Raw genomic sequence first — 23,605 nt, forward strand, 5'->3', positions numbered from 1 at the left:
AATGTGGATTACATTAGATGGGTTAATACGCTTAGCAGGGAGGTGGAGAGAGAGAGGCAAGAGGCAGAGAGTGGTGCAGGGGTTGAGGAAGAGATGTTGCATGTATCTTATCAGAACATTAAAGAACATCAATTCACACTGGTGCAGAGTTGATGATGAATCCAGTTCACCTCCAATTCAATTTTAACAGAAATGTTTCATTCTTCATTACTGAAAAAAAAGAAAAGTAAAAAACATTTCATTACTATTTTCAAAATGGATTGAATTCCCCCAACAATGACTATGTGTTACCAATATATCCCTCTCAGTCCCACTGCAGCATATACTGTACCAGTGTGAAAGTAGGAAGGTACACAGTACCGGTAAAACAATACGTGCCGGTACTATGCACCATATGAATTATAAGGGGATGTAAATCTCCCAGTCTCTCTCCATATCCGCAACAGAGCGGGCTCCGGTCAGTGGCATGGATGCCCATATATGGGTATGCTCATATTTGGGCATCCCATGTCACTGACCGGAGCCGGCTCTGAGTATAGGGATATATGCGGAGACGCAGAGGTGCAAGGAAATGGGAGGAGGCACGGTGAGAAACAGGGAGAGACCACAGGAAGATAGAGGGCAACAACTTCCACAAGGTACTTGTATGGGTATAATTGTTTGTATTTTGTGCAGAGGGGGTAATTTCACATAAAATACAATTCTCCACCCTCTACGAAACAATTCCACTTTGTTCAGTAAGCCAGAAAGTCTTGGTCCCATGTGGACTGAATTTAATGCAAATAAGGTCCTTAATACACAAGTAAAGAATAAAGTTACTTATTCTCTACTGTAAGAAGTGCCACATTGCCCACTATTTGGGTCCTGTGCCCAGATTGTGACCATGCATGGCAGAGGTGAGATTCCCCCAACTCCAATTTGCTACACTCTCCAAGAGAGATAATTGTGATCAGAGGTGGAACTAGGGGAGGGTGTGAGCAGGGTCACTGCCCAGGGAGTAACCTGACTGGGGGCACGGAAATCTCATTTAGTGCATATGTTGCGGCACTGCATTGATTGACCGGTCAATCTGCACTGCTGCCTGTCACAGTGACATCCTGATCGGGCACTGTGATCAGCTATAGCACTGACCCAGGTGAGATAGTTCAGCACTTTACAAGGAGGGAACAGATGTTGTGGGTGACAGATGCTGGAGGTAGGCCAAGACTGTTGGCCAGAGTAACGTGGAGACTTACTGCACTCTGCATGCCCATCCTCTCCCTGACATCAGGGGAAGGAAGTGGCCCTGGGGTGTGTGTAGGTATGCCAGATGTCAGTGTATGCATAAGTAAGTATGCCTGTGTAGTGGGAGGTGTAGGGGCGTTAAGCTGGAGGACTTAAAACAGGCACAAAAGCACATAGATACCTCTGATTATACCGCACCAAATGCTGATAATATCATGCTGTAGCTGCACTTTACAGAAGATGATGCAGATGTCATCATTGGTTGGTGGGTTCATTAAATCAATCCATCATATCATAACCACACTGTGCATATGATGTACTGAATCAGTAACACCAGGAAGACATCTCCATGTTAGGAGTAGAGTTGAAGTTAACAGAATATGTCCAGCACTGTGGTGTGTAGCCCATAAATAATAATTGTGCACATTACCAGAACAACATACTGTCAACTGCAAGATCATTTTGCTGCTTGTAGCGTATGCTCATCCTGTACAGTGTTGTAGTAGATCCGTCTCTTCAGTGTTCACTGCAACAAAAGTAAGACATTGCATTAATATTACAGACGTTTGGGGGCTGAAATCTCACTTCGCTGCGGACAATTTCCCTTTGCATAAGATTCTTGTGATTATGTCAATGATGATCAATAACTGCATCATAACACAGCCGCTCTATACAGAAGATGTACTTGCTCTCATTGGTCATTGAGGTAATACGTCACACAATGTACAGATATAGCAAGGATTATTTCTCCCACTTGTGCATTATGGCATTATGATGGGAAATGTTGTGAGATTCTGCATTATCAGCATCACTGAATCTTTTGGAAATTAAGTGATATTCTATGTTTTAATGCAATATTATGGGTGATCAGCCGGTAAAATAATAATAGCTTGCTGTATCTGTAGCCATGCTCTACCCATGATGTGCTGAACCAATGACTGCAGAGAGATTCAGAGTGCTAAACATGACTGGAACGCATCTCTGAATAATGGGCAGCAAAGCAGTGCAGAATAGGAGGTGAAAGTATTTAAAATGGAAGATCCTTAGCAGCTGTGTGGAGAGTAGACAGTACAGACTGACCAAGTAAATGGTAAAAGGAGTAACTTCAACATTACTTGGCTTTGTTCTCCACATTGAAGCTTTCCTCCTCTTTAAATCACTAATACTGATGCCATGTGTAACCTGTACTGAGAGTTATATAATCTACTGGCCTAGATGAAACCATATGATGCAAACAGGATCCATCCCACTCCAGATTCATAGAATTTACCACCTCAACCTTTCATAACAATCACATAGAACTGCAGCTGTGCGCTACTGCACATGTTCTTGTTATGAATGGTAGTAGATGTGGTCCTTGGGTCTTTACTTCATACTGTAGCCACCCTCTACTCATGATGTATTGAATCAACGAAAACTTGCATGGTTCAGATCACAGGAAGGGGTAGAGTAGAGATGAAAATATTCAATGTGAAACCCGTAGCAGCCGGATTGTGTGGAGTCAATAAAACGACAAATACTAAATGGTAAATGAGAAATATACACATTGCTTATCTGTCTCTGTGTAGTAATTTTCCTTCTCTTCAACTGTCCTTCAAATTTTCTCTTTTGCAAGAAAAGGAACACATGGCTTCAATATTCACTTCTGTTCTGCAGTCATCCCTCCTGAAATAAAAGTTAAGCATTGCATTGTTATTATGATAATACATACAATAAACCTTGCTCCAAACCATTTGATGCAAAGCAAATCCACCTCCCACCCACAGCTGTGCTCCTTCTAGAGCATGCATGTCAAACTCCAGTCCTCGAGGGTCCCAAACAGGCCAGGTTTTCAGTAGGGATATCCTGAAAACCTGGCCTGTTTGCTGCCCTCGAGGACTGGAGTTTGACATCCTTGTTCTTGAGCTTCTACCACGCAAGTCATCCATGTGAGTGACACTGTACTGCAGTCCTGGTCTGCACACAATCTACTGAATCAATGACATCACACTGTAAAGGCAATCTACAAGATGTATTAGTTGTCCACACTTCCGAAATGTTACTTTTATGTCCAAATCACTTATTCCCATGACCTGATATTTGTATTTGTTATTTATAGGATTGTCACAAAGAGTTGATGAGGTCACCAAATGATAGTATGTAGAGAGAAAGAGAGATCTCAGAACAGAGCCCTGATGTATACCCACAGACAGATCAATAGAAGACGAAGACATGTTAGCAACAGAGATGGAGAATGTGTGACAGGAAAGTTATGATGAAAACCAGGATAGAACTGTGTTACGGATACCAAGAGAGAGTTTAGAATATGAAGGAGGAGAGTGATTGAGAGCATCAAAACGCAGCAGATAGATCAAGTAGGATTAGTAGGGAAAAGTGACCTTGGGAATTTGCTTTAAGCACAGTCTGTAGAACGAGCTGTACGAAAGGCAGGTTGTAAAGGATCCAGGAGGGAATGTGATTTAAGAATGTTGACATTCTAGCAATTAGGAGACAAACAGCAGGAGGGATACAGGGCGGTAGTTAGTAAGGCACATAGGGTGTAGGTTGTTTCTGAGAAAAGGGTGACCACTACAGGCTTAAAGTAAGAGGGTAAAGAGCCAGAGAATAGGGAGGAATTGAAGATGTGGGTGAGAGTGGGGACTAAGAGATGCAGTAAGGTGTGAGGGGATACGATCTAGAGGGCATGTGGTAGAGGGAGAAGAGAAGATGATTAGCTTCCAGCTCTGTAAGAGAAGAAAAGGAGTCAAATGCAGAAGGAGAATTAGGTAGAAGGAGAGAAGGGGGAAGGGACAGAAGGAATCTCCTTGTGGGTGGCATCCACCTTGCCTCTGAAGTAGTCAAATGCTTGAGGAGAAGTGAAGGAAGGATGGCAAGTGTGAGGAGAAGGTTAGTGGAGGGAGTCAAATACAGGGAAAAAAAGACAGCGTAAATTAAATTTGAGTGTTGATGAATGTGAAAAAAAAGTAGTGTGGTTTGGCCCCAGAGAGCAGCTTTATACAGGACTGGAGACATTTTTACTGTAGAAAAATCAAATATCAATTGTGTGATTTCCTTCATAGGCATTAAGAACAGCGAGTGGAAGTGTGATGAACATGTTTGGGAATTTAGCCAAGGGTGTGGGCTAGAGGGACAAGTGTGTCAGAGCCTAGAGGGGGCATATAGATAGGAGGATAGCATTGTAAGAGTTAATAAGATTGTTAGTTTAAGCGGAAAGAGAGAGAGAGCAGAGAGGTTAGAGTAGATGTCAGAGGAGAGTTTAATTAAGCAGAGGCAAATCAGTGGGACAGGTAAGATGGGGTGAGGGGAATGACTGATTGTGAATGATGAGAGCAGAAGAGGTCATGTACAACTAGAGCCTTGTTAGTCAGAGAACGGACATTCCAGATGGCATAGGAGAAGGGAAGAGAAAAGTAAGGAAAGGAATGTGGATTACATTAGATAGGTTAACACTCTTAGCAGGGAGGCAGAGGCAGGGAGGCCCGATGTGTATATGAGCAGGTTCAAGATTATAAGAGATATCCCACACATCAGCAAACATAGAAGGAGACACAGAGATAGGTGTAGAGAGAGACAGAGATAGCTCTATGTAGAGAGAGAGGGACGTAGAGAGAATGAGACAGATAGGCGCAGAGAGAGGGGGCGCAGAGAGAGGAGGCGCCAAAAGAGGGGGCGCAGAGAGAGGGGGCACAGAGAATAGGATATTAAAGAGTGCTTTTCATTGAGCAGTGCAGAAATAGCTGCAATAGAGGTCTGTACAAATGGTGCAGTGTGTAGACACATGCAAAGGTAGGGGAAGGAAAGAGGAGAACATGTGGATAAAAGCAGGAGTGTGGAAGTTAGAGAAATTAGAAAAGTTTAACAGAGGAGTGAGGAAACAGCAAGCAGAAAGAACAAGAGAGAGGTTACATTGGGATGACGTTCTGTGGTAAAGAGAAAATGCTAGGAGAGAGCTTTCAAATATTAGAGGACATGAATTGAGGGAGCAAATGTATAAATCAAAACCTGAGGGGGAGGTATAGCACGAAAGCTTGCACAGCAGATTATAGTCTTAATGTTGCGTGTACCTGTCAGGGTATTCAAGAAGTTAAATTCTCACAAGTGCAGAGTTCATGATGAAATGCTGAATCTAGTCCCCCTCCAATTTAATATAACTTTTCCATTCTTCATTACTGCAAAAAGCAAACAAAACAAAACCACATTGCATTACTATTTTCAAAATGGATTGAATGGCATATTCAACAGTGACTGTGTGATGCCAATATTCCCCACTCACTCGTAGTGAAGCACATATTGTACTAGTGTTGAAAGTAGGCCGGTAGAGTCAGGTACGCAGTACTGATAAAACAATAAGTGCCCGTCGTAAGTACCAGCTCCGCAACAGTGCGGGCATCACATTAGTGACGTGGATGAACATATATGGATAAGCCCATATTAAGGCATCACGTGACCAGAGCCGTCACTGACTGGGTATACGTAAAGACGCAGGGAGATGCAAGGAAAGGGAGGGAGAGAGACAGGGAGAAGATGTGAAACGGAGGAAGGCACGGATGGAGGGAGTTCTTCCGAGCTTCTGCGGGCCTCTCTCTTTCACTGGTGCATGCCGGGAGCTGGTCCCAACATCCACAAAGTGTGTGTGTATTATTGGTTGTATTTTATGGGGGTAGGAGGGTAGTGTGTATATTGTGTGTGTGGGAGTATTATATTGTGTGTAGAGGTGCAGAGGAGAGTACTAGATTGTGTATCTTGTGTAAGGGTGTTGTGTATATTGTGTTTGGAGCTATAATATTATTGGGGAGATTAGTATTGAGGAGGTATTATAGTGTGTATTGTGGGGAGTATTAGTGTGTGTATTGTTTGTGGGTGACAGATGCTGGGGGTATGCAGCAATCCCTGCACTGAGGTCCGAGGCGGCTCTGCATCGCTCGCACGCACTGTGGACGACCAAGCATGTGCCCATGATAATCATGGCCTTAGAGGGATGAGTGTGTCAGAGCCTAGAAGGGGTATATATATAATGGAGGAGGGAGGAGGAAGGAGGAGGAGGGAGGAGGAGATGATAGCATTGTAAAAGTTAACAAGATAGTTAGTTTAAGCAGAAAGTGAGGAGAGGTTAGAGATAAGGGTAGATGTCAGAGGAGAGAGTTCAATTAAGCTGAGGTATCGAGTAGGACAGGGGTGAGGGGAATGAGAGGTGGTGGATGAGAGCAGAAGAGGTCATGTACAAATAGACCTTGTTAGTCAGAGAGCAGTCATTCCAGAGGGCACGTGAGAAGTGAAGAGTAAAGTGAGACATGGAATGTGGATTACATTAGATGGGTTAATACGCTTAGCAGGGAGGTGGAGAGAGAGAGAGGCAAGAGGCAGAGAGTGGTGCAGGGGTTGAGGAAGAGATGTTGCATGTACCTTATCAGAACATTAAAGAACATCAATTCACACTGGTGCAGAGTTGATGATGAATCCAGTTCACCTCCAATTCAATTTTAACAGAAATGTTTCATTCTTCATTACTGAAAAAAAAGAAAAGTAAAAAACATTTCATTACTATTTTCAAAATGGATTGAATTCCCCCAACAATGACTATGTGTTACCAATATATCCCTCTCAGTCCCACTGCAGCATATACTGTACCAGTGTGAAAGTAGGAAGGTACACAGTACCGGTAAAACAATACGTGCCGGTACTATGCACCATATGAATTATAAGGGGATGTAAATCTCCCAGTCTCTCTCCATATCCGCAACAGAGCGGGCTCCGGTCAGTGGCATGGATGCCCATATATGGGTATGCTCATATTTGGGCATCCCATGTCACTGACCGGAGCCGGCTCTGAGTATAGGGATATATGCGGAGACGCAGAGGTGCAAGGAAATGGGAGGAGGCACGGTGAGAAACAGGGAGAGACCACAGGAAGATAGAGGGCAACAACTTCCACAAGGTACTTGTATGGGTATAATTGTTTGTATTTTGTGCAGAGGGGGTAATTTCAGATAAAATACAATTCTCCACCCTCTACGAAACAATTCCACTTTGTTCAGTAAGCCAGAAAGTCTTGGTCCCATGTGGACTGAATTTAATGCAAATAAGGTCCTTAATACACAAGTAAAGAATAAAGTTACTTATTCTCTACTGTAAGAAGTGCCACATTGCCCACTATTTGGGTCCTGTGCCCAGATTGTGACCATGCATGGCAGAGGTGAGATTCCCCCAACTCCAATTTGCTACACTCTCCAAGAGAGATAATTGTGATCAGAGGTGGAACTAGGGGAGGGTGTGAGCAGGGTCACTGCCCAGGGAGTAACCTGACTGGGGGCACGGAAATCTCATTTAGTGCATATGTTGCGGCACTGCATTGATTGACCGGTCAATCTGCACTGCTGCCTGTCACAGTGACATCCTGATCGGGCACTGTGATCAGCTATAGCACTGACCCAGGTGAGATAGTTCAGCACTTTACAAGGAGGGAACAGATGTTGTGGGTGACAGATGCTGGAGGTAGGCCAAGACTGTTGGCCAGAGTAACGTGGAGACTTACTGCACTCTGCATGCCCATCCTCTCCCTGACATCAGGGGAAGGAAGTGGCCCTGGGGTGTGTGTAGGTATGCCAGATGTCAGTGTATGCATAAGTAAGTATGCCTGTGTAGTGGGAGGTGTAGGGGCGTTAAGCTGGAGGACTTAAAACAGGCACAAAAGCACATAGATACCTCTGATTATACCGCACCAAATGCTGATAATATCATGCTGTAGCTGCACTTTACAGAAGATGATGCAGATGTCATCATTGGTTGGTGGGTTCATTAAATCAATCCATCATATCATAACCACACTGTGCATATGATGTACTGAATCAGTAACACCAGGAAGACATCTCCATGTTAGGAGTAGAGTTGAAGTTAACAGAATATGTCCAGCACTGTGGTGTGTAGCCCATAAATAATAATTGTGCACATTACCAGAACAACATACTGTCAACTGCAAGATCATTTTGCTGCTTGTAGCGTATGCTCATCCTGTACAGTGTTGTAGTAGATCCGTCTCTTCAGTGTTCACTGCAACAAAAGTAAGACATTGCATTAATATTACAGACGTTTGGGGGCTGAAATCTCACTTCGCTGCGGACAATTTCCCTTTGCATAAGATTCTTGTGATTATGTCAATGATGATCAATAACTGCATCATAACACAGCCGCTCTATACAGAAGATGTACTTGCTCTCAATGGTCATGGAGGTAATACGTCACACAATGTACAGATATAGCAAGGATTATTTCTCCCACTGGTGCATTATGGCATTATGATGGGAAATGTTGTGAGATTCTGCATTATCAGCATCACTGAATCTTTTGGAAATTAAGTGATATTCTATGTTTTAATGCAATATTATGGATGATCAGCCGGTAAAATAATAATAGCTTGCTGTATCTGTAGCCATGCTCTACCCATGATGTGCTGAACCAATGACTGCAGAGAGATTCAGAGTGGTAAACATGACTGGAACGCATCTCTGAATAATGGGCAGCAAAGCAGTGCAGAATAGGAGGTGAAAGTATTTAAAATGGAAGATCCTTAGCAGCTGTGTGGGGAGTAGACAGTACAGACTGACCAAGTAAATGGTAAAAGGAGTAACTTCAACATTACTTGGCTTTGTTCTCCACATTGAAGCTTTCCTCCTCTTTAAATCACTAATACTGATGCCATGTGTAACCTGTACTGAGAGTTATATAATCTACTGGCCTAGATGAAACCATATGATGCAAACAGGATCCATCCCACTCCAGATTCATAGAATTGAACCACCTCAACCTTTCATAACAATCACATAGAACTGCAGCTGTGCGCTACTGCACATGTTCTTGTTATGAATGGTAGTAGATGTGGTCCTTGGGTCTTTACTTCATACTGTAGCCACCCTCTACTCATGATGTATTGAATCAACGAAAACTTGCATGGTTCAGATCACAGGAAGGGGTAGAGTAGAGATGAAAATATTCAATGTGAAACCCGTAGCAGCCGGATTGTGTGGAGTCAATAAAACGACAAATACTAAATGGTAAATGAGAAATATACACATTGCTTATCTGTCTCTGTGTAGTAATTTTCCTTCTCTTCAACTGTCCTTCAAATTTTCTCTTTTGCAAGAAAAGGAACACATGGCTTCAATATTCACTTCTGTTCTGCAGTCATCCCTCCTGAAATAAAAGTTAAGCATTGCATTGTTATTATGATAATACATACAATAAACCTTGCTCCAAACCATTTGATGCAAAGCAAATCCACCCCCCACCCACAGCTGTGCTCCTTCTAGAGCATGCATGTCAAACTCCAGTCCTCGAGGGTCCCAAACAGGCCAGGTTTTCAGTAGGGATATCCTGAAAACCTGGCCTGTTTGCTGCCCTCGAGGACTGGAGTTTGACATCCTTGTTCTTGAGCTTCTACCACGCAAGTCATCCATGTGAGTGACACTGTACTGCAGTCCTGGTCTGCACACAATCTACTGAATCAATGACATCACACTGTAAAGGCAATCTACAAGATGTATTAGTTGTCCACACTTCCGAAATGTTACTTTTATGTCCAAATCACTTATTCCCATGACCTGATATTTGTATTTGTTATTTATAGGATTGTCACAAAGAGTTGATGAGGTCACCAAATGATAGTATGTAGAGAGAAAGAGAGATCTCAGAACAGAGCCCTGATGTATACCCACAGACAGATCAATAGAAGACGAAGACATGTTAGCAACAGAGATGGAGAATGTGTGACAGGAAAGTTATGATGAAAACCAGGATAGAACTGTGTTACGGATACCAAGAGAGAGTTTAGAATATGAAGGAGGAGAGTGATTGAGAGCATCAAACGCAGCAGATAGATCAAGTAGGATTAGTAGGGAAAAGTGACCTTGGGAATTTGCTTTAAGCACAGTCTGTAGAACGAGCTGTACGAAAGGCAGGTTGTAAAGGATCCAGGAGGGCATGTGATTTAAGAATGTTGACATTCTAGCAATTAGGAGACAAACAGCAGGAGGGATACAGGGCGGTAGTTAGTAAGGCACATAGGGTGTAGGTTGTTTCTGAGAAAAGGGTGACCACTACAGGCTTAAAGTAAGAGGGTAAAGAGCCAGAGAATAGGGAGGAATTGAAGATGTGGGTGAGAGTGGGGACTAAGAGATGCAGTAAGGTGTGAGGGGATACGATCTAGAGGGCATGTGGTAGAGGGAGAAGAGAAGATGATTAGCTTCCAGCTCTGTAAGAGAAGAAAAGGAGTCAAATGCAGAAGGAGAATTAGGTAGAAGGAGAGAAGGGGGAAGGGACAGAAGGAATCTCCTTGTGGGTGGCATCCACCTTGCCTCTGAAGTAGTCAAATGCTTGAGGAGAAGTGAAGGAAGGATGGCAAGTGTGAGGAGAAGGTTAGTGGAGGGAGTCAAATACAGGGGAAAAAAGACAGCGTAAATTAAATTTGTGTGTTGATGAATGTGGAAAAAAAAGTAGTGTGGTTTGGCCCCAGAGAGCAGCTTTATACAGGACTGGAGACATTTTTACTGTAGAAAAATCAAACATCAAGTGTGAGATTTCCTTCATAGGCATTAAGAACAGTGAGTGGAAGTGTGATGAACATGTTTGGGAATTTAGCCAAGGGTGTGGGTTAGAGGGACGTGTGTGTCAGAGCTTGAAGGGGCATATAGAGGATAGCATTGTAAGAGTTAATAAGATTGTCAGTTTAAGCAGAAAGAGAGAGAGAGAGCAGAGAGGTTAGAGTAGATGTCAGAGGAGAGTTTAATTAAGCAGAGGAAAATCAGTGGGACAGGTAAGATGGGGTGAGGGGAATGACTGATTGTGAATGATGAGAGCAGAAGAGGTCATGTACAACTAGAGCCTTGTTAGTCAGAGAACGGACATTCCAGAGGGCATAGGAGAAGGGAAGAGAAAAGTAAGGAAAGGAATGTGGATTACATTAGATAGGTTAACACTCTTAGCAGGGAGGCAGAGGCAGGGAGACCCGATGTGTATATGAGCAGGTTCAAGATTATAAGAGATATCCCACACATCAGCAAACATAGAAGGAGACACAGAGATAGGTGTAGAGAGAGACAGATGGGCGCAGAGAGAGAGGGGGCGCAGAGAGAGAGGGGGCGCAGAGAGAGAGGGGGCGCAGAGAGAGAGGGGGCGCAGAGAGAGAGGGGGCGCAGAGAGAGAGGGGGCGCAGAGAGAGAGGGGGCGCAGAGAGAGAGGGGGCGCAGAGAGAGAGGGGGCGCAGAGAGAGAGGGGGCGCAGAGAGAGAGGGGGCGCAGAGAGAGGGGGCGCAGAGAATAGGATGTACATGAGTGCTTTTCATTGAGCAGTGCAGAAATAGCTGCAATAGAGGTCTGTACAAATGGTGCAGTGTGTAGACACATGCAAAGGTAGGGGAAGGAAAGAGGAGAACATGTGGATAAAAGCAGGAGTGTGGAAGTTAGAGAAATTAGAAAAGTTTAACAGAAAAGTGAGGAAACAGCAAGCAGAGAGAACAAGAGAGAGGTTACATTGGGATGACGTTCTGTGGTAGAGAGAAAATGCTAGGAGAGAGCTTTCAAATATTAGAGGACATGACTTGAGGGAGCAAATGTATAAATCAAAACCTGAGGGGGAGGTATAGCACGAAAGCTTGCACAGCAGATTATAGTCTTAAAGTTGCGTGTACCTCTCAGGGCATTCAAGAAGGTAAATTCTCACAAGTGCAGAGTTCATGATGAAATGCTGAATCCAGTTCCCCTCCAATTTAATTTTAATATAACTTATCCATTCTTCATTACTGCAAAAAGCAAACAAAACAAAACCACATTGCATTACTATTTTCAAAATGGATTGAATGGCATATTCAACAGTGACTGTGTGATGCCAATATTCCCCACTCACTCGTAGTGAAGCACTTATTGTACTAGTGTTGAAAGTAGGCCGGTAGAGTCAGGTACGCAGTACTGAAAAAACAATAAGTGCGCGTCGTAAGTACCAGCTCCGCAACAGTGCGGGCATCACATTAGTGACGTGGATGAACATATATGGATAAGCCCATATTAAGGCATCACGTGACCAGAGCCGTCACTGACTGGGTATACGTAAAGACGCAGGGAGATGCAAGGAAAGGGAGGGAGAGAGACAGGGAGAAGATGTGAAACGGAGGAAGGCACGGATGGAGGGAGTTCTTCCGAGCTTCTGCGGGCCTCTCTCTTTCACTGGTGCATGCCGGGAGCTGGTCCCAACATCCACAAAGTGTGTGTGTATTATTGGTTGTATTTTATGGGGGTAGGAGGGTAGTGTGTATATTGTGTGTGTGGGAGTATTATATTGTGTGTAGAGGTGCAGAGGAGAGTACTAGATTGTGTATCTTGTGTAAGGGTGTTGTGTATATTGTGTTTGGAGCTATAATATTATTGGGGAGATTAGTATTGAGGAGGTATTATAGTGTGTATTGTGGGGAGTATTAGTGTGTGTATTGTTTGTGGGTGACAGATGCTGGGGTATGCAGCAATCCCTGCACTGAGGTCCGAGGCGGCTCTGCATCGCTCGCACGCACTGTGGATGACCAAGCATGTGCCCATGATAATCATGGCCTTAGAGGGATGAGTGTGTCAGAGCCTAGAAGGGGCATATAAATATATAATGGAGGAGGGAGGAGGGAGGAGGAGGAGATGATAGCATTGTAAAAGTTAACAAGATAGTTAGTTTAAGCAGAAAGTGAGGAGAGGTTAGAGATAAGGGTAGATGTCAGAGGAGAGAGTTCAATTAAGCTGAGGTATCGAGTAGGACAGGGGTGAGGGGAATGAGAGGTGGTGGATGATGAGAGCAGAAGAGGTCATGTACAAATAGACCTTGTTAGTCAGAGAGCAGTCATTCCAGAGGGCACGTGAGAAGTGAAGAGTAAAGTGAGACATGGAATGTGGATTACATTAGATGGGTTAATACGCTTAGCAGGGAGGTGGAGAGAGAGAGGCAAGAGGCAGAGAGTGGTGCAGGGGTTGAGGAAGAGATGTTGCATGTACCTTATCAGAACATTAAAGAACATCAATTCACACTGGTGCAGAGTTGATGATGAATCCAGTTCACCTCCAATTCAATTTTAACAGAAATGTTTCATTCTTCATTACTGAAAAAAAAGAAAAGTAAAAAACATTTCATTACTATTTTCAAAATGGATTGAATTCCCCCAACAATGACTATGTGTTACCAATATATCCCTCTCAGTCCCACTGCAGCATATACTGTACCAGTGTGAAAGTAGGAAGGTACACAGTACCGGTAAAACAATACGTGCCGGTACTATGCACCATATGAATTATAAGGGGATGTAAATCTCCCAGTCTCTCTCCATATCCGCAACAGAGCGGGCTCCGGTCAGTGGCATGGATGCCCATATATGGGTATGCTCATATTTGGGCATCCCATGTCACTGACCGGAGCCGGCTCTGAGTATAGGGATATATGCGGAGACGCAGAGGTGCAAGGAAATGGGAGGAGGCACGGTGAGAAACAGGGAGAGACCACAGGAAGATAGAGGGCAACAACTTCCACAAGGTACTTGTATGGGTATAATTGTTTGTATTTTGTGCAGAGGGGGTAATTTCAGATAAAATACAATTCTCCACCCTCTACGAAACAATTCCACTTTGTTCAGTAAGCCAGAAAGTCTTGGTCCCATGTGGACTGAATTTAATGCAAATAAGGTCCTTAATACACAAGTAAAGAATAAAGTTACTTATTCTCTACTGTAAGAAGTGCCACATTGCCCACTATTTGGGTCCTGTGCCCAGATTGTGACCATGCATGGCAGAGGTGAGATTCCCCCAACTCCAATTTGCTACACTCTCCAAGAGAGATAATTGTGATCAGAGGTGGAACTAGGGGAGGGTGTGAGCAGGGTCACTGCCCAGGGAGTAACCTGACTGGGGGCACGGAAATCTCATTTAGTGCATATGTTGCGGCACTGCATTGATTGACCGGTCAATCTGCACTGCTGCCTGTCACAGTGACATCCTGATCGGGCACTGTGATCAGCTATAGCACTGACCCAGGTGAGATAGTTCAGCACTTTACAAGGAGGGAACAGATGTTGTGGGTGACAGATGCTGGAGGTAGGCCAAGACTGTTGGCCAGAGTAACGTGGAGACTTACTGCACTCTGCATGCCCATCCTCTCCCTGACATCAGGGGAAGGAAGTGGCCCTGGGGTGTGTGTAGGTATGCCAGATGTCAGTGTATGCATAAGTAAGTATGCCTGTGTAGTGGGAGGTGTAGGGGCGTTAAGCTGGAGGACTTAAAACAGGCACAAAAGCACATAGATACCTCTGATTATACCGCACCAAATGCTGATAATATCATGCTGTAGCTGCACTTTACAGAAGATGATGCAGATGTCATCATTGGTTGGTGGGTTCATTAAATCAATCCATCATATCATAACCACACTGTGCATATGATGTACTGAATCAGTAACACCAGGAAGACATCTCCATGTTAGGAGTAGAGTTGAAGTTAACAGAATATGTCCAGCACTGTGGTGTGTAGCCCATAAATAATAATTGTGCACATTACCAGAACAACATACTGTCAACTGCAAGATCATTTTGCTGCTTGTAGCGTATGCTCATCCTGTACAGTGTTGTAGTAGATCCGTCTCTTCAGTGTTCACTGCAACAAAAGTAAGACATTGCATTAATATTACAGACGTTTGGGGGCTGAAATCTCACTTCGCTGCGGACAATTTCCCTTTGCATAAGATTCTTGTGATTATGTCAATGATGATCAATAACTGCATCATAACACAGCCGCTCTATACAGAAGATGTACTTGCTCTCAATGGTCATGGAGGTAATACGTCACACAATGTACAGATATAGCAAGGATTATTTCTCCCACTGGTGCATTATGGCATTATGATGGGAAATGTTGTGAGATTCTGCATTATCAGCATCACTGAATCTTTTGGAAATTAAGTGATATTCTATGTTTTAATGCAATATTATGGATGATCAGCCGGTAAAATAATAATAGCTTGCTGTATCTGTAGCCATGCTCTACCCATGATGTGCTGAACCAATGACTGCAGAGAGATTCAGAGTGGTAAACATGACTGGAACGCATCTCTGAATAATGGGCAGCAAAGCAGTGCAGAATAGGAGGTGAAAGTATTTAAAATGGAAGATCCTTAGCAGCTGTGTGGGGAGTAGACAGTACAGACTGACCAAGTAAATGGTAAAAGGAGTAACTTCAACATTACTTGGCTTTGTTCTCCACATTGAAGCTTTCCTCCTCTTTAAATCACTAATACTGATGCCATGTGTAACCTGTACTGAGAGTTATATAATCTACTGGCCTAGATGAAACCATATGATGCAAACAGGATCCATCCCACTCCAGATTCATAGAATTGAACCACCTCAACCTTTCATAACAATCACATAGAACTGCAGCTGTGCGCTACTGCACATGTTCTTGTTATGAATGGTAGTAGATGTGGTCCTTGGGTCTTTACTTCATACTGTAGCCACCCTCTACTCATGATGTATTGAATCAACGAAAACTTGCATGGTTCAGATCACAGGAAGGGGTAGAGTAGAGATGAAAATATTCAATGTGAAACCCGTAGCAGCCGGATTGTGTGGAGTCAATAAAACGACAAATACTAAATGGTAAATGAGAAATATACACATTGCTTATCTGTCTCTGTGTAGTAATTTTCCTTCTCTTCAACTGTCCTTCAAATTTTCTCTTTTGCAAGAAAAGGAACACATGGCTTCAATATTCACTTCTGTTCTGCAGTCATCCCTCCTGAAATAAAAGTTAAGCATTGCATTGTTATTATGATAATACATACAATAAACCTTGCTCCAAACCATTTGATGCAAAGCAAATCCACCTCCCACCCACAGCTGTGCTCCTTCTAGAGCATGCATGTCAAACTCCAGTCCTCGAGGGTCCCAAACAGGCCAGGTTTTCAGTAGGGATATCCTGAAAACCTGGCCTGTTTGCTGCCCTCGAGGACTGGAGTTTGACATCCTTGTTCTTGAGCTTCTACCACGCAAGTCATCCATGTGAGTGACACTGTACTGCAGTCCTGGTCTGCACACAATCTACTGAATCAATGACATCACACTGTAAAGGCAATCTACAAGATGTATTAGTTGTCCACACTTCCGAAATGTTACTTTTATGTCCAAATCACTTATTCCCATGACCTGATATTTGTATTTGTTATTTATAGGATTGTCACAAAGAGTTGATGAGGTCACCAAATGATAGTATGTAGAGAGAAAGAGAGATCTCAGAACAGAGCCCTGATGTATACCCACAGACAGATCAATAGAAGACGAAGACATGTTAGCAACAGAGATGGAGAATGTGTGACAGGAAAGTTATGATGAAAACCAGGATAGAACTGTGTTACGGATACCAAGAGAGAGTTTAGAATATGAAGGAGGAGAGTGATTGAGAGCATCAAACGCAGCAGATAGATCAAGTAGGATTAGTAGGGAAAAGTGACCTTGGGAATTTGCTTTAAGCACAGTCTGTAGAACGAGCTGTACGAAAGGCAGGTTGTAAAGGATCCAGGAGGGCATGTGATTTAAGAATGTTGACATTCTAGCAATTAGGAGACAAACAGCAGGAGGGATATAGGGCGGTAGTTAGTAAGGCACATAGGGTGTAGGTTGTTTCTGAGAAAAGGGTGACCACTACAGGCTTAAAGTAAGAGGGTAAAGAGCCAGAGAATAGGGAGGACTTGAAGATGTGGGTGAGAGTGGGGACTAAGAGATGCAGTAAGGTGTGAGGGGATACGATCTAGAGGGCATGTGGTAGAGGGAGAAGAGAAGATGATTAGCTTCCAGCTCTGTAAGAGAAGAAAAGGAGTCAAATGCAGAAGGAGAATTAGGTAGAAGGAGAGAAGGGGGAAGGGACAGAAGGAATCTCCTTGTGGGTGGCATCCACCTTGCCTCTGAAGTAGTCAAATGCTTGAGGAGAAGTGAAGGAAGGATGGCAAGTGTGAGAAGAAGGTTAGTGGAGGGAGTCAAATACAGGGGAAAAAAGACAGCGTAAATTAAATTTGTGTGTTGATGAATGTGGAAAAAAAAGTAGTGTGGTTTGGCCCCAGAGAGCAGCTTTATACAGGACTGGAGACATTTTTACTGTAGAAAAATCAAACATCAAGTGTGAGATTTCCTTCATAGGCATTAAGAACAGTGAGTGGAAGTGTGATGAACATGTTTGGGAATTTAGCCAAGGGTGTGGGTTAGAGGGACGTGTGTGTCAGAGCTTGAAGGGGCATATAGAGGATAGCATTGTAAGAGTTAATAAGATTGTCAGTTTAAGCAGAAAGAGAGAGAGAGAGCAGAGAGGTTAGAGTAGATGTCAGAGGAGAGTTTAATTAAGCAGAGGAAAATCAGTGGGACAGGTAAGATGGGGTGAGGGGAATGACTGATTGTGAATGATGAGAGCAGAAGAGGTCATGTACAACTAGAGCCTTGTTAGTCAGAGAACGGACATTCCAGATGGCATAGGAGAAGGGAAGAGAAAAGTAAGGAAAGGAATGTGGATTACATTAGATAGGTTAACACTCTTAGCAGGGAGGCAGAGGCAGGGAGACCCGATGTGTATATGAGCAGGTTCAAGATTATAAGAGATATCCCACACATCAGCAAACATAGAAGGAGACACAGAGATAGGTGTAGAGAGAGACAGATAGGCGCAGAGAGAGAGGGGGCGCAGAGAGAGAGGGGGCGCAGAGAGAGAGGGGGCGCAGAGAGAGAGGGGGCGCAGAGAGAGAGGGGGCGCAGAGAGAGAGGGGGCGCAGAGAGAGAGGGGGCGCAGAGAGAGAGGGGGCGCAGAGAGAGAGGGGGCGCAGAGAGAGGGGGCGCAGAGAATAGGATGTACATGAGTGCTTTTCATTGAGCAGTGCAGAAATAGCTGCAATAGAGGTCTGTACAAATGGTGCAGTGTGTAGACACATGCAAAGGTAGGGGAAGGAAAGAGGAGAACATGTGGATAAAAGCAGGAGTGTGGAAGTTAGAGAAATTAGAAAAGTTTAACAGAAAAGTGAGGAAACAGCAAGCAGAGAGAACAAGAGAGAGGTTACATTGGGATGACGTTCTGTGGTAGAGAGAAAATGCTAGGAGAGAGCTTTCAAATATTAGAGGACATGACTTGAGGGAGCAAATGTATAAATCAAAACCTGAGGGGGAGGTATAGCACGAAAGCTTGCACAGCAGATTATAGTCTTAAAGCTGCGTGTACCTCTCAGGGCATTCAAGAAGGTAAATTCTCACAAGTGCAGAGTTCATGATGAAATGCTGAATCCAGTTCCCCTCCAATTTAATTTTAATATAACTTATCCATTCTTCATTACTGCAAAAAGCAAACAAAACAAAACCACATTGCATTACTATTTTCAAAATGGATTGAATGGCATATTCAACAGTGACTGTGTGATGCCAATATTCCCCACTCACTCGTAGTGAAGCACTTATTGTACTAGTGTTGAAAGTAGGCCGGTAGAGTCAGGTACGCATTACTGAAAAAACAATAAGTGCGCGTCGTAAGTACCAGCTCCGCAACAGTGCGGGCATCACATTAGTGACGTGGATGAACATATATGGATAAGCCCATATTAAGGCATCACGTGACCAGAGCCGTCACTGACTGGGTATACGTAAAGACGCAGGGAGATGCAAGGAAAGGGAGGGAGAGAGACAGGGAGAAGATGTGAAACGGAGGAAGGCACGGATGGAGGGAGTTCTTCCGAGCTTCTGCGGGCCTCTCTCTTTCACTGGTGCATGCCGGGAGCTGGTCCCAACATCCACAAAGTGTGTGTGTATTATTGGTTGTATTTTATGGGGGTAGGAGGGTAGTGTGTATATTGTGTGTGTGGGAGTATTATATTGTGTGTAGAGGTGCAGAGGAGAGTACTAGATTGTGTATCTTGTGTAAGGGTGTTGTGTATATTGTGTTTGGAGCTATAATATTATTGGAGAGATTAGTATTGAGGAGGTATTATAGTGTGTATTGTGGGGAGTATTAGTGTGTGTATTGTTTGTGGGTGACAGATGCTGGGGTATGCAGCAATCCCTGCACTGAGGTCCGAGGCGGCTCTGCATCGCTCGCACGCACTGTGGATGACCAAGCATGTGCCCATGATAATCATGGCCTTAGAGGGATGAGTGTGTCAGAGCCTAGAAGGGGCATATAAATATATAATGGAGGAGGGAGGAGGGAGGAGGAGGAGATGATAGCATTGTAAAAGTTAACAAGATAGTTAGTTTAAGCAGAAAGTGAGGAGAGGTTAGAGATAAGGGTAGATGTCAGAGGAGAGAGTTCAATTAAGCTGAGGTATCGAGTAGGACAGGGGTGAGGGGAATGAGAAGTGGTGGATGATGAGAGCAGAATAGGTCATGTACAAATAGACCTTGTTAGTCAGAGAGCAGACATTCCAGAGGGCACGTGAGAAGTGAAGAGTAAAGTGAGACATGGAATGTGGATTACATTAGATGGGTTAATACGCTTAGCAGGGAGGTGGAGAGAGAGAGGCAAGAGGCAGAGAGTGGTGTAGGGGTTGAGGAAGAGATGTTGCATGTACCTTATCAGAACATTAAAGAACATCAATTCACACTGGTGCAGAGTTGATGATGATTCCAGTTCACCTCCAATTCAATTTTAACAGAACTTTTTCATTCTTCATTACTGCAAAAAAAAAAGTATAAAACATTGCATTACTATTTTCAAAATGGATTGAATTCCCCCAACAATAACTATGTGTTACCAATATATCCCTCTCAGTCCCACTGCAGCACATACTGTACCAGTGTGAAAGTAGGAAGGTACACAGTAACGGTAAAACAATACGTGCCGGTACTATGCACCATATGAATTATAAGGGGATGTAAATCTCCCAGTCTCTCTGCATATCCGCAACAGAGTGGGCTCCGGTCAGTGGCATGGATGCCCATGTATGGATATGCTCATATTTGGGCATCCCATGTCACTGACCGGAGCCGGCTCTGAGTATAGGGATATATGCGGAGACGCAGAGGTGCAAGGAAATGGGAGGAGGCACGGTGAGAAACAGGGAGAGACCACAGGAAGATAGAGGGCAACAACTTCCACAAGGTACATGTATGTGTATAATTGTTTGTATTTTGTGCAGAGGGGGTAATTTCAGATAAAATACAATTCTCCACCCTCTACGAAACAATTCCACTTTGTTCAGTAAGCCAGAAAGTCTTGGTCCCATGGGGACTGAATTTTAATGCAAATAAGGTCCTTAATACACAAGTAAAGAATATAGTTACTTATTCTCTACTGTAAGAAGTGCCACATTGCCCACTATTTGGGTCCTGTGCCCAGATTGTGACCATGCATGGCAGAGGTGAGATTCCACCAACACCAATTTGCTACACTCTCCAAGAGAGATAATTGTGGTCAGAGGTGGAACTAGGGGAGGGGGTGAGCAGGGTCACTGCCCAGGGAGTAACCTGACAGGGGGCACGGAAATCTCATTTACTGCATATGGTGCGGCACTGCATTGATTGACCGGTCAATCTGCACTGCTGCCTGTCACAGTGACATCATGATCGGGCACTGTGATCAGCTATAGCACTGACCCAGGTGAGATAGTTCAGCACTTTACAAGGAGGGAACAGATGTTGTGGGTGACAGATGCTGGGGGTAGGCCAAGACTGTTGGCCAGAGTAACGTGGAGACTTACTGCACTCTGCATGCCCATCCTCTCCCTGACATCAGGGGAAGGAAGTGGCCCTGGGGTGTGTGTAGGTATGCCAGATGTCAGTGTATGCATAAGTAAGTATGTCTGTGTAGTGGGAGGTGTAGGGGCGTTAAGCTGGAGGACTTAAAACAGGCACACATCTCACTTCGCTGCGGACAATTTCCCTTTGCATAAGATTCTTGTGATTATGTCAATGATGATCAATAACTGCATCATAACACAGCCGCTCTATACAGAAGATGTACTTGCTATCAATGGTCATGGAGGTAATACGTCACACAATGTACAGATATAGCAAGGATTATTTCTTCCTCTGGTGCATTATGGCATTATGATGGGAAATGTTGTGAGATTCTGCATTATCAGCATCACTGAATCTTTTGGAAATTAAGTGATATTCTATGTTTTAATGCAATATTATGGATGATCAGCCGGTAAAATAATAAAAGCTTTCTGTATCTGTAGCCATGCTCTACCCATGATGTGCTGAATCAATGACTGCAGAGAGATTCAGAGTGGTAAACATGACTGGAACGCATGTCTAAATAATGGGCAGCAAAGCAGTGCAGAATAGGAGGTGAAAGTATTTAAAATGGAAGACCCTTAGCAGCTGTGTGTGGAGTAGACAGTACAGACTGACCAAGTAAATGGTAAAAGGAGTAACTTCAACATTACTTGGCTTTGTTCTCCACATTGAAGCTTTCCTCCTCTTTACATCACTAATACTGATGCCATGTGTAACCTGTACTGAGAGTTATATAATCTACTGGCCTAGATGAAACCATGTGATGCAAACATGGTCCATCCCACACCAGATTCATAGAATTGAACCACCTCAACCTTTCATAACAATCACATAGAACTGCAGCTGTGCGCTACTGCACATGTTCTTGTTATGAATGGTAGTAGATGTGGTCCTTGGGTCTTTACTTCATACTGTAGCCACACTCTACTCATGATGTATTGAATCAATGAAAACTTGCATGGTTCAGATCACAGGAAGGGGTAGAGTAGAGATGAAAATGTTCAATGTGAAACCCGTAGCAGCCGGATTGTGTGGAGTCAATAAAACGACAAATACTAAATGGTAAATGAGAAATATACACATTGCTTATCTGTCTCTGTGTAGTAATTTTCATTCTGTTCAACTGTCCTTCAAATTTTCTCTTTTGCAAGAAAAGGAACACATGGCTTCAATATTCACTTCTGTTCTGCAGTCATCCCTCCTTAAATAAAAGTTAAGCATTGCATTGTTATTATGATAATACATACAATAAACCTTGCTCCAAACCATTTGATGCAAAGCAAATCCACCTCCCACCCACAGCTGTGCTCCGTCTAGAGCATGCATGTCAAACTCCAGTCCTCGAGGGTCCCAAACAGGCCAGGTTTTCAGTAGGGATATCCTGGAAACCTGGCCTGTTTGCTGCCCTCGAGGACTGGAGTTTGACATCCTTGTTCTTGAGCTTCTACCACGCAAGTCATCCATGTGAGTGACACTGTACTGCAGTCCTGGTCTGCACACAATCTACTGAATCAATGACATCACACTGTAAAGGCAATCTACAAGATGTATTAGTTGTCCACACTTCCGAAATGTTACTTTTATGTCCAAATCACTTATTCCCATGACCTGATATTTGTATTTGTTATTTATAGGATTTTCACATGTATTACTACTGTGAAACGCTATATACATTAATAGTGCTATATAAATAAATACATACACATTTATATATAATAATAATAACAGCATGTTCTTTTAAAGCGCTGCTAGTTTTACGTAGCGCTATACAGAGACATTTTGCAGACACAAGTCCCTGCCCCATAGAGCTTACAATCTATGACATTGGTGCCTGAGGCACAGAGGATATGAAGTGACTTGCCCAAGGTCACACACACACAAATATATATACATAAATATATACACACACACACACACACACACACACACACACACACACACATATATACATAAATATATACATATATATACACACACACACACACACACACACACACATATATATGAAAACTAACACAGAAAAAAAGAATCCCCTGAATAGCACTCTAACATACACAAATTGTATCAATAAAGGTTTATTAATCACATACACATAAATGGTTAAAATGAGGAGCAGTGGTGACCTACAAAGCTGTTATAAACTGAACCTTAAGGTGTGGGGAAAAATGCTACACTGCAGTAATAAGTACAAAGTATGTAAATAAAGTGTAGAGGCAAGAAATATATGGAAATGAGAACACTCAGACCGGCCGGTCAAGTACTACCTAAGTTGAAGCCCCCTGTGTGAAGTGCTTGTATGAAACTAGTGTATAACTAACAAGCAAATGCTTGTCCGGGGGCTTAACATATAGACAGTTGATAGATGTATTTGAAGTTGCATATTCTGTGCCGTGGATTAATCAGTATACTGAAAGCAACTGAGGATGGTACAGTAGCTGTGATAGGTTGGCCTCATAGCTCCTCCTTCAATGGAGGACTCGGCTCACGGAGCACTTAAATCCCTAAATGCCCACAGAAAAAAATAAGCATGCAGTACTTAAAGTGAAAGTAAAATGAGAAATGAAATAAAATAAACACACACATTGAAAAATCACTCACCCGACTGAGAGCGCC

The 23,605-nt window shown here is 43.4% G+C and overlaps 1 long non-coding RNA gene across 4 annotated transcripts; it reads right to left on the minus strand.

The window, feature by feature from the left end:
• Positions 1 to 104: 104 nt before the first annotated feature.
• LOC142476875 (uncharacterized) lies at positions 105 to 23,605 on the minus strand. 4 transcript variants are annotated; one of them, XR_012792030.1, is made up of 12 exons: positions 23,591 to 23,605; positions 22,074 to 22,193; positions 19,822 to 19,925; positions 15,906 to 16,025; positions 14,803 to 14,885; positions 13,242 to 13,345; positions 9,292 to 9,411; positions 8,176 to 8,271; positions 6,628 to 6,731; positions 2,770 to 2,889; positions 1,655 to 1,750; positions 105 to 210 (listed from the first exon to the last, which is right to left on the minus strand). It is a non-coding gene; the product is annotated as an uncharacterized LOC142476875 (long non-coding RNA). The 4 variants fall into 4 exon arrangements; XR_012792031.1 differs by having other exon boundaries at positions 8,189 to 8,271; positions 14,790 to 14,885; XR_012792029.1 differs by having other exon boundaries at positions 14,790 to 14,885.

This window comes from Ascaphus truei, unplaced genomic scaffold, assembly GCF_040206685.1.
Source record: "Ascaphus truei isolate aAscTru1 unplaced genomic scaffold, aAscTru1.hap1 HAP1_SCAFFOLD_1786, whole genome shotgun sequence".
Taxonomy (NCBI): Eukaryota; Metazoa; Chordata; class Amphibia; order Anura; family Ascaphidae; genus Ascaphus; species Ascaphus truei.